This window comes from Schistocerca nitens, chromosome 7 (genome assembly GCF_023898315.1).
Source record: "Schistocerca nitens isolate TAMUIC-IGC-003100 chromosome 7, iqSchNite1.1, whole genome shotgun sequence".
In the NCBI taxonomy this organism is placed as follows: Eukaryota; Metazoa; Arthropoda; class Insecta; order Orthoptera; family Acrididae; genus Schistocerca; species Schistocerca nitens.
In genome coordinates, this window is record NC_064620.1 from 550606825 (window position 1) to 550622298 (window position 15474).

A 15474-nucleotide genomic window follows, 5' to 3' on the forward strand; every position below is an offset into this window, starting at 1 on the left:
TGGCACTCTGTATCAAGAATTCAACACATTTACACCACAGAATATAGCACGAGGTGCTAGTGCGTTGAAGCTCTTTGGCAAACCTGTCATTGTCCTTAGTATTAACAACACAACAATATTTCCCTCGTAGTAGCTGTTCTCACAGCAGTACAAATAGCTTTGTCGAAAATTTCGAATATATGCCTTCCTGCTGTCAAAATATATTTGTTTGAAGAAGGAACTTGCTGATCATGGTCAGTGAAAGCGCTAGTATGCAGATCTGTTGCCGTACCTGCATTTTTTTTTCCATTTCAGTGACGTTCTATTCGATAGTTTACTGTATTATAATACACTGAAGTGTAAATACCAATGACAAACCCTAATTGTCTCAGTTTACACAAGCATTTCAGCAATAAGGTAGGTCGTTTACTCACGGTAATGTTGTTTACTAATCGTCCCTGGATGAACCCTTTTACTGAATGCATACAAATGAAAAGATGGTTCGATTAGTAGCGGATTGCAGCTTTTGAAGTAATATCTGGTATGGTCAAATCGTTTACACACGTCGGTCCACACTATAAAGAGATATGGAGGCTCGTCAACATGTAATGAATAGCAGTCAAGACGATGAGGAACACAGATCTTTTGGAATCATTCTGGGAAAGTGTTGAGCAAATGTTAAGGAAACTGCACACAAGACTCTGGTACGACTAATTCTAGAGCACTGCCGCAGTGTTTGAGGTTGTCAGCAAGTAGGCGTGATGGGAGGCTTCGAAAGAGTCCAGACGCACGTTACTGGAATCGTAACCTTTGGATGAATTACGACAAGGCGGCTCATACCCGTTGGCAAAGGACGTGCCGCCCACTTCTAACCCCCCCCCCCCCCCGCATCCCCACCCCTTGCCACCACCTAACTCTTAAGGAAAGAACAAAACATAGTGTAGCCTTTTTTTTTTTGCAAGATAATTACTTAAAAGTCGTTATTACGTACGTTTCTAATAAGGGTGGGACTGGAACTTCTTAAGGTTACTTTCAAGTCACCATTCATCTTCCAAAATATTAAAAATACTCCATACCCCCAAGTCTTGCTCCTCCCCCACAAACTACCGTATGAGCGCACTTAATGGTGACGTTGAGTTCGTAAGACTCTGCTAGATAAATGTAGTCAATCAATATTCCAGCGAGGATGTACGGCTATTCTCCCTCTCACTAAACTCAAAAGATTTGTGATATTTAATTATTTCTATCTCCATCAGTCTATAGTATTTTAGATATAAAAACCACATCCAGTAGTAGCCAAAAGTTCCTCTCAAGCAGCTGCACGTTGCTGATGAAAATTAATTTACAGTGTCATTAGTTTCGGAATATTACAGTTCAATCCCCAAATACCACTTGCTGCGAAAGTTCACACCTATATCGATGTCAAACATTTCACCATTGCTTCTATGAAATCAGAGACACCGCTATGCACCCAGAAACCACAGATGAAAAATATATCAACAGAATTACGATACAGTTGGTGGAAAACATGTAACTTCTACAACAAAGGTATACGCCAACTTCTCTAACACATACTTAACCGAATGACTCACTCTAATAAACCAAATCCACACGGGAGTTCGTCAAGTTATTGATTCAGTATCTGTTCATGAAAAATAAGTACTACCGAACTACTCCTAAAACATCTGCTTTTACCTCACTAGCGTTTGACTTTCGACATTGTTTATAATGCGACCTCAACAGTACTGTTCATTGCCGTGTATTCTTGCCTCAGAACACTCTTCTGTTCATTTTAATCTAAGGAAGCAGTACTCTCTTTACTGTTATAGGAATGCAACTAGTTCCTCTACGTCCATGTTGTTGGGCCCAGCAATAGGCTGCTGTCATCAGATGACGTGGATCAGGATGCGTCATTTCACTTTTCGCTACACACTATTTTCTTCTCTTGTGTCCTGATGTGGCTGCTTCCCTTCAGAATAGCTTTACAAAACAAATCCAACGAAGAGTTATTCAGCCTTTTACTCGTTGCCTATGCTCTTGGAAATCATTGGCTATAGTACTTATAGTAATAAAGTCCTTTTCGCAGTTGTATTTGGGCTTTTCCGTCTCTTAAAAACAGACCCCGTAATTTTACTCCAGAGGGTAGTACCACATAACAGTTCCGTTCAAATAGGCTTTTATGGCGTACGACACATGTTCAGGAAATTAGTGCTTCATAATTTATAATCTGAAGCCACTCAGTTACTTGATGAGCAAACCTAGCTACACTGAAGACCCAAAGAAACAGATGCACCTGCTGATATCGTGTGGGGCCACCGCGAGCAAGCAGAAGTGCCGCAACACGACGTGGCATGGACTCGACTGATGTCTGAAGTAGTGCTGGAGGGAAATGACACCAGGAATCCTGCAGAGCTGTCCATAAATTCGGAAGAGTACGAAGGGGTGGAGGTCTCTTCTAAACAGCGCGTTGCAAGGCATCCCAGATATGCTCAATAATGTTCATGTCTGGGGAGTGTAGTAGGCAGCGGAAGTGCTTAAACTCAGAACAGTGTATCTGGAGCCAGTCTGTAGTAATTCGGTCGTAAGGGGTGTCGCATTGTCCTGTTGGAATAGCCAAAGTCCGTCGGAATACACAGTGGACATGAATGGATGCTGGTGATCAAAGAGGATGCTTGCGTAGGTGTCATCTGTCAGAGTCGTATCTAGACGTACCAGGATCCCATATCACACCAACTGCACACGCCCCACGCCATTATAGAGCCTCCACCAGATTCAATAGTCCCTTGCTGACATGCAACGCCCATGGATTCATCAGGTTGGCTCCACACCGGTACACGTCCATCCGTTCGATACAATTTGAAACAAGACTCGTCCGACCAAGCAACATGTTTCCAGTCATCAACAGTCCAATGTCGGTGTTGGCGGGCCCAGGGTGAGGCGAAAGGTTTTGTGTCGTGCTGTTATCAAGGATACACGAGTGGGCCTTCGGCTCCAAAAGCCCATATCTATTATGTTTCGTTGAACGGTTCGCACGCCGACACTTGTTGGTGGTCCAGCATTGAAATCTGAAGCAATAGCTTCAATTCTGCCAGTACCTCACTCTAAATCTACGTAACCTATCGTGCAAGACCACTGGCCACTAGAGGCAATACTCTTGCTTCGTGTCTGGGTGCGGCAGACAGTATACGTCGTTGTCAACTGTGTTGTCTGAAACGACAGTACGAAGGGTAATGTGCGCGATGGTAATAATGTGGACAAAAACTGATGCAGTAAAACGCCATTCTCTCTTCTTCTATACATCTTATAAATTGATTCATTAAACTTACCTGGACTGGCGAGGATGTTTTCTGTCAATGGGAATTACGTTAGATTTCATGTCTGTATTAATATTAAAGAATTCCCTTAGTGAACTTAATTTGCGCAACACTTCAAATACAGCGTGTCCGGGTCAGAGATATACAAAAACAATTCTTTATACACTGCTGGCCACCGTAAATGCAACACCCTGAAGGAAGCATCCGAATCAAGTGAAATTTACACCATGGGTGTGCAGCGATGAGATATGCAACTGATTAGAATTTCAGCGCAGACGCACATCACGCGCGCCTGTGGCGCCACCTTATAGCGCCATTTAAGGCTTGGCGATTTCGACGAGTGTACGTTCGGCACGTGTGTTTACCTTGTGGTTGTTTCACAAGACGATCAGTTATGCCTCGTAGACAACAGCGAACATCGTTTGATCAAGTATCCGAGTTCGACAGAGGAAGGATAGTGGCTTACCGAGATTGTGGATTATCATACAGAAAAATCGCTAGTCGTGTTGGACGAAACCAAACAACTGTAATGCGGATATGTGACCGTTGGATGCAGGAGGGTACGACGGACCGACGTGGTCGATCGCATTCACCTCGGTGCACCACTGCACGTGCTGATAGGCAAATTGTGCGCATGGCAGTGACGGATCGCACAGTGACATCCCGAACCATCACAGCACATTGCGTCTGTAACGCATCATCCAGTGTCTGCGCGTACCATTCGACGCCCTTTACAGCAGAGTGGTCTGTCCGCAAGACGTCCATTGCTTCGTCTACCATTGACGCAGAACCACAGACGTCTCCGTCGCCAATGGTGTGATGACAGACGGATGTGGACGGCAGAATGGAATGACGTTGTCTTTACTGATGAGGCACGCTTCTGTCTGCAGCACCACGATGGTCGGATTCGAGTGTGGAGACACCGTGGAGAGAGGATGCTGGACAGCTGCATTATGCACCGCCACACTGGTCTTGCACCGGGTATTATGGTATGGGGCGGTATTGGATATTACTCTCGCACGCCTCTAGTACGCATTGCCGGTACTTTAAATAGCCGGCGCTACATATCCGAGTCGCTGGAGCCAGTTGTCCTTCCTTACCGTCAGGGTTCGGCCACAGCCATATTTCAACAGGATAATGCGCGACCACACGTGGCACGCATTGTCCAAAGGTTCTTCGTTAATAACTAGATTGAAGTGCTTCCCTGGCCGGCTCGCTCTCCGGATCTTTCGCCGATAGAAAACATGTGGTCCATGGTTGCTCAACGAGTGACCCAGATTACATCCCCAGCTGCCACACCAGATGATCTTTGGCAACGTGTGGAAGCTGCTTGGGCTGCTGTACCCCAGGAACACATCCAACTTCTCTTTGACTCAATGCCGAGACGTGTGGCAGCGGTGATCTCCAACAATGGCGGCTACTCTGGCTACTGATTCTGACAGGAACCACATGTCACAGACGTCTGTAAACGTAATCATTTGATACTTGGTCAACATGTTATCTACAAAATAAATTTTGTTGTGCTACCTTTTGTCTTTCTTGGTGTTGCATTTACGGTGGCCAGCAGTGTATTTCAGTACCTATTAACATTTATTACTTTATTTGTCCAATATTATAGACAGGAGCTCAAACATTTTTATGCGTGTTGGTACAGTTCAGTGTGGGCACCGTTCGTTTCTCGACAGATATCGAAACATACACCACTTCTCATCAGCATGACACGTGTTCTGACAGCTGCTGCGGCGTATACCCGTTGTCTCAAATCTACCAAAATTCGAACCCTAGTTCAGTAAACAATATCCTCAATAAACGTCCAGGCGGAGACATTCAGGGAAGTCAGATCGTGAGACCGAGGGAGCCAGGCAATTGGGCCCTCCTTCCGATCCAACACTCAGGACCTGTTGCATTGACAAAATGTTGTGACGTCCCCATGTTAGTGGCGTGGCGCACCATCTTGCTAAAGATGTAAATGTCCTGTGACTAGGGCCACCCGTCGGGTAGACCATTAGCCGGGTGCAAGTCTTTCAATTAGATGCCACGTCGGCAACATGCGTGTCGAAGGGGATGAAATGATGATGATTAGGACAACATAACACCCAGTCCTTGAGCGGAGAAAATCTCTGACCCAGCCGGGAATCGAACCATTAGGATTGACATTATGTCGGACTGACCACTCAGCTACCGGGGGCGCACACCATGTTGCTGAAAAATGACGTCGGGAAGCATCTGTGGAACTGCACAGTTCACCAACATGTCGAGATACTTGCAGATGTGACCTTTCCCTGGCGCGCATGCGTCATGTTACCTAGCTAAAACTAAAACTGAACTCCGCCCGAACAGGCCATGAAGGCCCAACGGTACCGATCGGCCGCCAAGTCATCCTCAGCCCACAGGCATCACTTTGCCTCACAAGGGCTGAGTGCACCCCGCTTGCCAACAGTTCAGCAGACCGGATGGTCACCCATACAAGTGTTAGCCCAGCCCGACAGCGCTGGTCGGTGATCTGACGGTGTTACCCCCATGGTACCTAGGCATGGGTCCATGTTACCTAGCGCTCTCCTTAAAATGGTGAGGATCACATCTTTACACAACGACATAAAATGTCGAGTTCTTTCGTTATCAGGATTTGTTTGTGTACCTCTAACATGGACACACTTTATATATTAAATCTTCTGATGGTGTACACCTTGTGATACACGCTTCTGGCTTTACCGTTTTTTTGACTGCCAAAGTGCACCGTTTTCCCTCGTTGACGGTGGGGGTGAGACAGCGGAAATGTGAGCGTCAGACTGAAAGTCTAAATGTTCACAGTTTAATTTCCAGTTAGTCCCAGACTATGTCTTGCTTTCTGGCACTTCTTTGTCTCTCGCACCTCAGACAATGACTTGTGTACTTGCAAAATGGGAAACTGCACAGTGGTTCACCTTAAATCGTAGTTCCCCTCCCTCAAATAATTGGTTAGGTAAGCCAGTTCAAACGTCAGAGGAAGGCAAGGACACACCGTCTTCTAGCGCACCGTTTGTTAAGCATGTTGGGGACTCTGCCTGGATGTCAACTCCAAGCATCTCTCAGCAAGCAGTTTCAGGGAAATTTAAATTTTCAGCACATAGCGACCCCCTTTATTATCCAGTCACGGATTTGTGTTTCGTGCGTTTCCCTCGTCTGCTATCCTGTCTGTGGGCAGAAATACCACCTTAATGTGGCCATCCATAATCTGATAGTTAAATTTGTCTAGTCAATACTGCCTTCGTGCATAGCATATTCCATTCTCCTGCACCGAACTTCTTCTCACATTTTCAGTGGTCACAATAGTGATCCAGTTCTCCACAGTGACTGCAATTGGTGTTAGGAAGGAGACATATGGTTAGCACCAAATAATACCGAACAAATAATGATATATACAGTTTTCTTTCCAATTCTATCAGTCAGTTTCTCATATAAAACTACGGTTCTGCCACAGTAGCTTTTCATTGATGTCGTTTCTAAAGTTTAAGATTAAATGCATCAACAAAATTATCTAGATTTGCTTCTCTGTCGAGCTTTTGTTCTCTTATGTTTTCCCTGAGCTCCTTTATCCCGCTACTGGGAACACCATACAGGATAAAGCACCAGTGCCCCCTCTTCGGTGGCTCAAGCAAACCTCTTTACTTAGTTTTTTTTATGTTTGGCCATCTTCTACAGAGGCCACATTTATTATGGTGGCGCTCTAAGTTGATCAAAAGCTATTGGTGTTTCTCTTTCTTTGCCTCTACAGTGTTGGATAATGTCCCCCCTCCCCCCCCCCCCCCACCTTTCCTTTTTCCGGTAAGACTACTAGTCAGCGCTGTATTTATGTGCAGACTACCTGTGATGTAGGCCAGTGGCCGGTACCATAAAAACTTAAAATAATTTTTTTTATTACTGTTGTGTGGGTACTCTTGTAATCCTGAAACATATAGACATAATTATTTTGTTCCAGCTGTTACCTGATGCTGCATGAATGAAGTCAGGGTTCACCTCTCAAAGCCCATGCTCTCCATGTCACTTTCCCAGTGGTGCCTGGCTTCTTCAGTTGGAGAGGTCAATAAGACTTTTAAAAGAATAGTTAATCGAATTTTATCAGTTTCCAGTAATACAAAATTGTTAAGGCTTTCGTGGCCACTTGTTGACAAACTGCCTATTGGCTTCTGTCTCGGGTTCTTCGGCCGACGTTCATCTAATGATTTTTCTGACGTTTCGCCAGCACGAGTGGCTGGCATTGTCAAAGCTTCACCCTCCATTGCCGGTGGTGAACTGGAGGCGAGCTCGCGGCCGCAGACTATATGTACCTGGCGCGCCAACGTCCGAGGGCTTCTCAGCGGTCATTTCCGGTGCGGTTCTCCTCTTGCTACCTGCGACGGTCGTTCGCTGCAGTACGGGAAGCCAGGATCCGTTTACCTTAAGGCTTTCCTCTTTCTTGTTGAAACTGTTCGCGTGTTTTTGGATTTCTACAGCTTCTCTGAACAAGCGCGTGTGATAGTGCTTCTCTACAGCCAGAACTTCCGTGTCGGCGAATTTTATTACGTGGTCGGTCTCATTCAGTGCGTGTTCTGCCACGGCCGATTTCTCCACCTGCCCCAACCTGCAATGTCGCTTATGCTCTTTGATCCTGGTGTTAATGGATCGTCCAGTCATTCCGACATAAACTTTTCCGCATGTGCAAGGTATACGGTATATTCCCGACATGAATGTCGAGATGAATGTGCTACACCGAAGTTCTTGAGATGCAAGCGCCTATTCACCACCGCCCAAGCACATCGTATCTACGACAGAATGGAACGAGCTTTTCTTCGTGAGCGAATACATACAACACGGAGAGACTTGGCAAGAACGGATCAGGAACTTCTGGACATTTTCTATCAACTAAGTAGCAGAATGCATCGAGACGACTGGGACAAGATCGACAGCATCACTCACAGGAGCATGCAGAACGAACTCGAGCGCTGCACCGAGCGGCAAAAGAAAAAGTTTGAAAGATGCCGGAAGCAGACCGACAAGGCGATTCCCGACATGTCACACACAGTGGTCAACCTCACTGAACGACAATTGACCGAAGAGGAAGTGTCAGTCCTTCAAAAAGGAGGGAATTTCGCTATCATCCCGAGAACTATACCTATGGAGGACATCATTGCCAACACCGAGGCAGCCATTCGGACCCTTCCTTGTGAAAGGGCAGAGGAAATACGCACTGAAACAGCCAGGATACTGCGCCGAGCAAAACCACCAGCTTGCAACCTGAAGAAAGAAGAGGAACAAGCCATTAAGAATCTCAACGCCGACAAGAGTATATTGGTACTGCCTGCCGATAAGGGGAATGCGACCGTTGTAATGAAGACCGAAGATTATGAGCAAAAGATCCGAGACCTATTAGATCCGACGACGTACCGAAAACTAAGCGCAGATCCGACGCAGCGTATCACTCGGAATACGAATCGATTAATCAAGGCGTCTTCTCTGCCGGCGGACATACAGAGAAACCTGCGCAACACAGAAGCCCTACCACCTCGGCTGTATGGATTACCCAAGATCCATAAGAACAACGTTCCACTGAGACCGATCGTTAGCGCTCCTGGCTCACCAACGTATAAACTGGCGAAACACTTGGCCTCTCTGCTACAGCCACACGTGGGAAAGACCGACACATACATTAAGGACTCAGGACATTTCATTGAGAAGCTGAAGAAACTGAAACTTGCGCCAAACGACATCCTGGTCAGTTTTGATGTTGTTTCGTTATTTACGAAAGTGCCACTCAGCGACGCTCTGGAGCACATCGGTTCCATGTTCCCGCAAGACATCAAAAAGCTCTTCCATGCATGTCTCACCACGAGCTATTTCACGTGGAATGGCGATTTCTACGAACAGCTGGAAGGCGTCGCCATGGGTAGTCCTCTCAGTCCAGTGGTGGCCAACTTCTTCATGGAACAATTCGAAGCACAGGCACTGGACTCGGCGACTTGCAAACCTAAGGTGTGGTACAGGTACGTCGATGATACTTTCGTGGTGTGGAGCCATGGTGAAGAACAGCTCGGTGAATTCCTGAGACACTTGAACAGCCTCCATGCCAACATAACATTTACCATGGAGGTAGAAAAGGACAGGAAACTGCCATTTCTAGATGTGCTGGTCACAAGGGACGGCGAAAACCTGGGACACAGCGTGTATCGAAAACCGACACACACGGACCGATACCTCCACAAACTGTCAAACCACCACCCGAGCCAGAAAAGAGGCATGATTAGTACGCTCGTAACGAGAGCAGGACGAATATGTGAGCCTCAACACCTCAAACGAGAAATGCAACACCTGGAAACTGTTCTGAGGAGCAATGGGTACTCCACAAATTACATTAGAAGAGTAACAGAGCCAAACACTCGGCGGAGTAAGGAACCAGAAAAAGAAATGTCGGGTACGGCCTTTCTGCCATACATTCCCAGAGTGACGGACAGAATCGGCCGTATATTGCGCAAACACGGCGTAAAGACGATTTTCAAACCGACAAGGAAGATCAAAGAGTGTCTTAGATCGGCGAAGGAGAAAAGAGACCCACTTGCAATGTCGGGAATATACCGTATACCTTGCACATGCGGAAAAGTTTATGTCGGAATGACTGGACGATCCATTAACACCAGGATCAAAGAGCATAAGCGACATTGCAGGTTGGGGCAGGTGGAGAAATCGGCCGTGGCAGAACACGCACTGAATGAGACCGACCACGTAATAAAATTCGCCGACACGGAAGTTCTGGCTGTAGAGAAGCACTATCACACGCGCTTGTTCAGAGAAGCTGTAGAAATCCAAAAACACGCGAACAGTTTCAACAAGAAAGAGGAAAGCCTTAAGGTAAACGGATCCTGGCTTCCCGTACTGCAGCGAACGACCGTCGCAGGTAGCAAGAGGAGAACCGCACCGGAAATGACCGCTGAGAAGCCCTCGGACGTTGGCGCGCCAGGTACATATAGTCTGCGGCCGCGAGCTCGCCTCCAGTTCACCACCGGCAATGGAGGGTGAAGCTTTGACAATGCCAGCCACTCGTGCTGGCGAAACGTCAGAAAAATCATTAGATGAACGTCGGCCGAAGAACCCGAGACAGAAGCCAATAGGCAGTTTGTCAGTTTCCAGTAAGTTCAGCTTAGAAGAAAGCCGATTCCATCTTCAGATATTTTAACTTTCTGTCGCCAGATGGCCGCGCAGGATTAGCTGAGCGGTCTTAGGCGTTGCAGTCATCGACTGTGCAGCTGATCCCGGCGGAGGTTCGAGTCCTCCCTCGGGCATGAGTGTGTGTGTTTGTCCTTAGTATAATTTAGGTTAAGTAGTGTGTAAGCTTAGGGACTGATGACCTTAGCAGATAAGTCCCTTAAGATTTCACACACATTTGAACATTTTTTGCACACAGTAAGTATCACTGCATGAAGAACCATACAATGTTTCTAGCTATAATAGTTGTCTTACTGTGTTACACCTTTTGTCGCCAGATGTAGATTCTTGAGCTCTTGAAACTGGAGAAAACTATTTTCAAATAACTTCATTCATTTTAGAGATAGTTCTGGAAAGTACTGCATTTCAGTGAAAAATACATTACTGGACAAAATAAATAAATAACCAGAAAAAAAATAAGCGCCCAGTAGACGAAGAGGTTCAAAATGGTTCAAATGGCTCTGAGCACTATAGGACTTAACATCTGAGGTCATCAGCCCCCTAGACTTAGAACTACGCTAACCTAAGGACATCACACACATACATGCCCAAGGCAGGATTCGAACCTGCGACCGTAGCAGCAGCGCGGTTCCGGACTGAAGCGCCTAGAACCGTTCGGTCACAGCGGCCGGCGAGGAGGAAATAGAATGAAACTTCATCAGTTGTGATTATGAAGTCGAGACAAATTTACAAAGACCTTGTGATTATGGAATCGAGTTAAATCCGCAAATAACTTGGCATTAAACCCTCTCTGGCCTGGATGATGATTCTATTGGGTTGGGTGTCATAAAGCCCCTTTACACTTTCGTGAAGCAAGGTGGCAAGCAACTCTTGTTACTGATACTGGTAGTGATACTGACATTGAGATGGGGTTTACATTCAAGTTGGTTCCACACATTTTCTATTGGGCAGAGATCCGCGAAACTTGCTGACCACAGAAGAACCTCAACATCATACAGTTAGTTCAAAGACACATGTGCCACGTGTGGACAAGCATTGTCCTGCTGAAAACTGGAACTACGATACTGTCGCATGAGATGGAACAGGTAAGTACGCAGGAAGTCCGTGTTGCACCATTGTGCCATCAAAGCTCTCTGTCACTAGCAGCTGTGGCCTGAAGTCATGCCCAGTTGCACCCCACAACATGATGCCAGGAGTAATACTGCTGTGCTCTCCGCGACATCGGAAGAATGAGACTTCTTTCTAGGTTGCCGCCACAGTCTACAAAGATAGTCATCTGGGGTAGTGCAGAATTGTGAGTCATCACAAAATACAACGTGATGTCATTCATCAGCAGTCCATACCACTCCAGACGCAGCCATCTGTCTTGTGGTGTTAGCATTAGCAGACATATGGGACGCAGGACCATAATCCGGAAGTTATTATAGTAGAGTGCACTTCAGAAGGCCGCTACATCGTATGAAGGGCTTATTTCTATCGTGGTACAAGTCAATTTTTGTTCATTTTGAGATACAGAATCCTAAAGTTAAATGAGCGCTGAAAAATCTGCAGTTGAGATACCAGAAATATTCAAGCATATGGCTTCTTGCTAGAAATGAACCTTTCTTTCTGTTTGTTTGGATCATTAATTTCAGAAGCATTATAGATAGAAAAGAGGAGGTAATGGAATTGTACCACTACTGAAATAAGCCCTTCATATTTACTGTGCAAAGAGATACAGAGAACACAGGTTGTATCAAAAAGAATCATCCGATTTGGAACGCCTATATTTATGAAACTAATAAACAAATGCAATGAATTTCGTTTTTTGATGAACGGGAAACTCAAAAAGTTTTTTTTTCATACCTTTTCATAGGTGTTTAATATGCCACCTTGAGATACTCGGCATATGTCAGTGCGGTATTCAAATTGTTCCCGCACTGTAGCAAGCACATCTTGAGTTACAGCTTCCAAAGCTGCTGTTATGCGATGTCTTACTTCATTCAATGTTGTTGGTAACGGAGGCACATAAACAGAGTCTTTTATAAACCCCCACAAGAAATAATCACATACAGTCAGGTCCGGTGACCTTGGAGGCCAGTAATGTACAGCTGAATCATTTGGTCCAGTGTGACCGACCCATCGCTCAGTAATCCTTTGATTTAAAAATTCCAGATGCCGGTGTGGCAGTGCCCCATCTTGTTGGTAAATGAAGTCGTTCGAAACAGTCTCTAACTGTGGGAAAAGAAAGTTCTCAAGCATATCGATATATGTGCTTCTTGTAATAGTGGTGGATGCGTTCGGGGTCTGTGTCCGACACTCGGGGACGGCCCGGCGATTTGCCTTTACGAAAGCAGCCTGTTGCCCGGAATTGTGCATGGCATCGTCTAATGGTCTGTTCTGTAGTACGAAAGTCACACTGAACAGTTGTTTTTGACCCGCAAAGCGCAAAACGTAGGAACAAAACGCTTTCTGTTGTCCCGACACCATTTTTACTAGAACTGAAGTGGGCCCACACTGCTGCCACCTAGGGGAACCACGTAAAACTCGAGAGTTTGATCTCTCCAACAGTATGTTGTTCACACACATATCTCAAATAACATAATGCTTATGTTTTTTTTTAAATCGAATGATTCTTTTTGAGACGCCCAGTATGTAGCTGTATTTACCTTTCTCTGCTCCACACCTCACGCTCCAGCCATTGCCTACTCTGGTAAATAGCAACACTTGGGTGAGAGCTGCAGCAGGTCACGTTTCTGTTTCTGACTCTACCTAGTAGAATTTACATGCCTGTAAAACTAGCTCTGTCCCTTCTTAAGGTACTGATTGTTGTGGTTGCTTTGTGCAATCCATGCAGTCTCAGCGCCAGGGTGCACCAGGCCACTCAATGTTTCCTTGTCCCACCATCTGGCCCATGCAAACAAGATGGAAAGATTTCAGAATCAAAACCCAGAGTCAAAGTTTATATTATAAAATTAAAATATATTGTTATAGAATTAAGGAAAAACACTCTCTTACTTTCTTAAACAATTTTTATTGTCATATATTAAAGCTATAAAATAAAAAAAAAAATACATTCGAAGTGATTTTATGAAGACGAAGTTAACATCGACCAATCCGTTGCGTACCTGTTGAACAACGAGTTAGCAAACTAGTTCAATCGATCCATCGAACGATCGGTTCTTCTCCTCTGTATGTTTGCGTGTGTGTGCTATAGTTTGCATTAACGGTAAACAATAAAAGCATATTCGATTTCATTGTTGCCTCTGTTTTGTTTCTGGCAGTGAATTGTGGATGTTATGAAAAATGAAAGTAGTAACATGGCAAGACGGCCTAGCATAGTAGATTACTTCAGTCGGCAACAAAAGTTAATTATACTAAATGAGATCATTACACCGTCTCCATCTGTAACTGCAGAGGCTGCTTCCCATGATCCAAAAAGTGAAGTAGAAAAAATTGTGTTTCATTATAATGAAGAAATGGAAGTAGGGAAAGTTTTAAAACAGTTGGAAAATGAAAAACTCAGTGAAAACAAAGGTAAAGATTAGGCACCGATAGCAACAGCATCATCGGCACTAACCGATATTCTTCGATTTTAGTATATCTACGAAATCCACAGACGAATCAAAAGAGCGTCTATTAAGGTATTTTCCTTTTCGAATGTTGGGAGACAGAAAAAGAAATTTCCAGCCAGGTTGGTACAAAAGTTTTCTATGGCTGGAATACATTATCGTACATAATGCAGCATATTATTTTGTCTGCCAATTTTTTTTTGTCCCTAAACTCGAGGCACAAAAAGCGAATTGCCTAGTTTTATAAGTGAGAGCTTCGGTAAGAGCAATAGAATTTAATTCTGGCTTTAAACTACTGGAGAATAGCTTCACACACAAAAACTCTGAAGTTGCTACAAGGACTCTCTCAAAAATTTAAAAAGTAAGATTGGATAGAATGTATTAGTTGCTGCTCTGATAGATGAGTTTATGGAACTTATTGCGAAAGAAAGGTCTGAATGTTAGGAAACAACTTGAATCAAAAAAAGGAAAAGTACACACCTTATGATATACAAAACAAAATTCTTAGCAACATCGTGCTAGAACGTACTTCAGCTGAACTAGGAAAAAAAACAGTATTTTGCTCTAATGGTTGATGAGTCAAAAGACTGTTCAAAAACTGACCAACTGTCAACTGTCATCTGGTACTATTTGAAGCGGTCCGTTCCAAAACTGGTCTTATCCAATTTTTTTTTTTTTTTTTTACGAAATGAGTGAAACCTACTCCGATTTTCTTCAGTACCTGGCGCATTGTCTGATTAGTCTATATTCACTCAAAAGTTGTTCTTTACCGTAGAAATCATTAGCTAAAAATTGGTCATCGCTCCAAAACTTGTCTTATTTCCTCCAAGTGTCGTTCCAATAGTCGCCTTATCCTACCAGCCAATGAAATTCTTCATATTCCAGTCAAAGGAAACGCGCGATATTTTTCCCGCGTTTTGTAGCTGTCGTCAGTAAAGTCTGAATACATGTGCAGTTTTGTGACAAAATAGGATTACGATGGAAAAAGAATTACTCCAGCTCCAAAAGACAAAGCAAGATGCCGTAAAAGTGATCTTGCTTTATGGAAGAAAACCAAGGAAAAATATAAAAGGTAAGTAAGACGTCAAATTTGTGCAGCGTGTTTACACGACTAGTTTAGGCTCTGGTGTTCAATGATCAGTGAAGGTATAAAGGTTAACAAAACGGCGGTGGTGGCTGCTGAAAATAAATTTTGTGTGTTCACAAATTTTTAGTAATACAATAGATTGTTTGCGCAGATACCTTTTTTTAATTTATGGTGACAAGCAGTTTCAAAACTCTCAGGGCTATCATCTACTCCATTTACTCCATACAAATTTTTTGATTCAGATAAACCTCAAAGTGTGAAATAGCATTTTCTACAACAGTTATGATGACGGTCTGAACAAATTTATACAGCTACAACCACTGAGAATAAGAATAGTAGTAATAATGGTAGTAAAAATAATTATTGG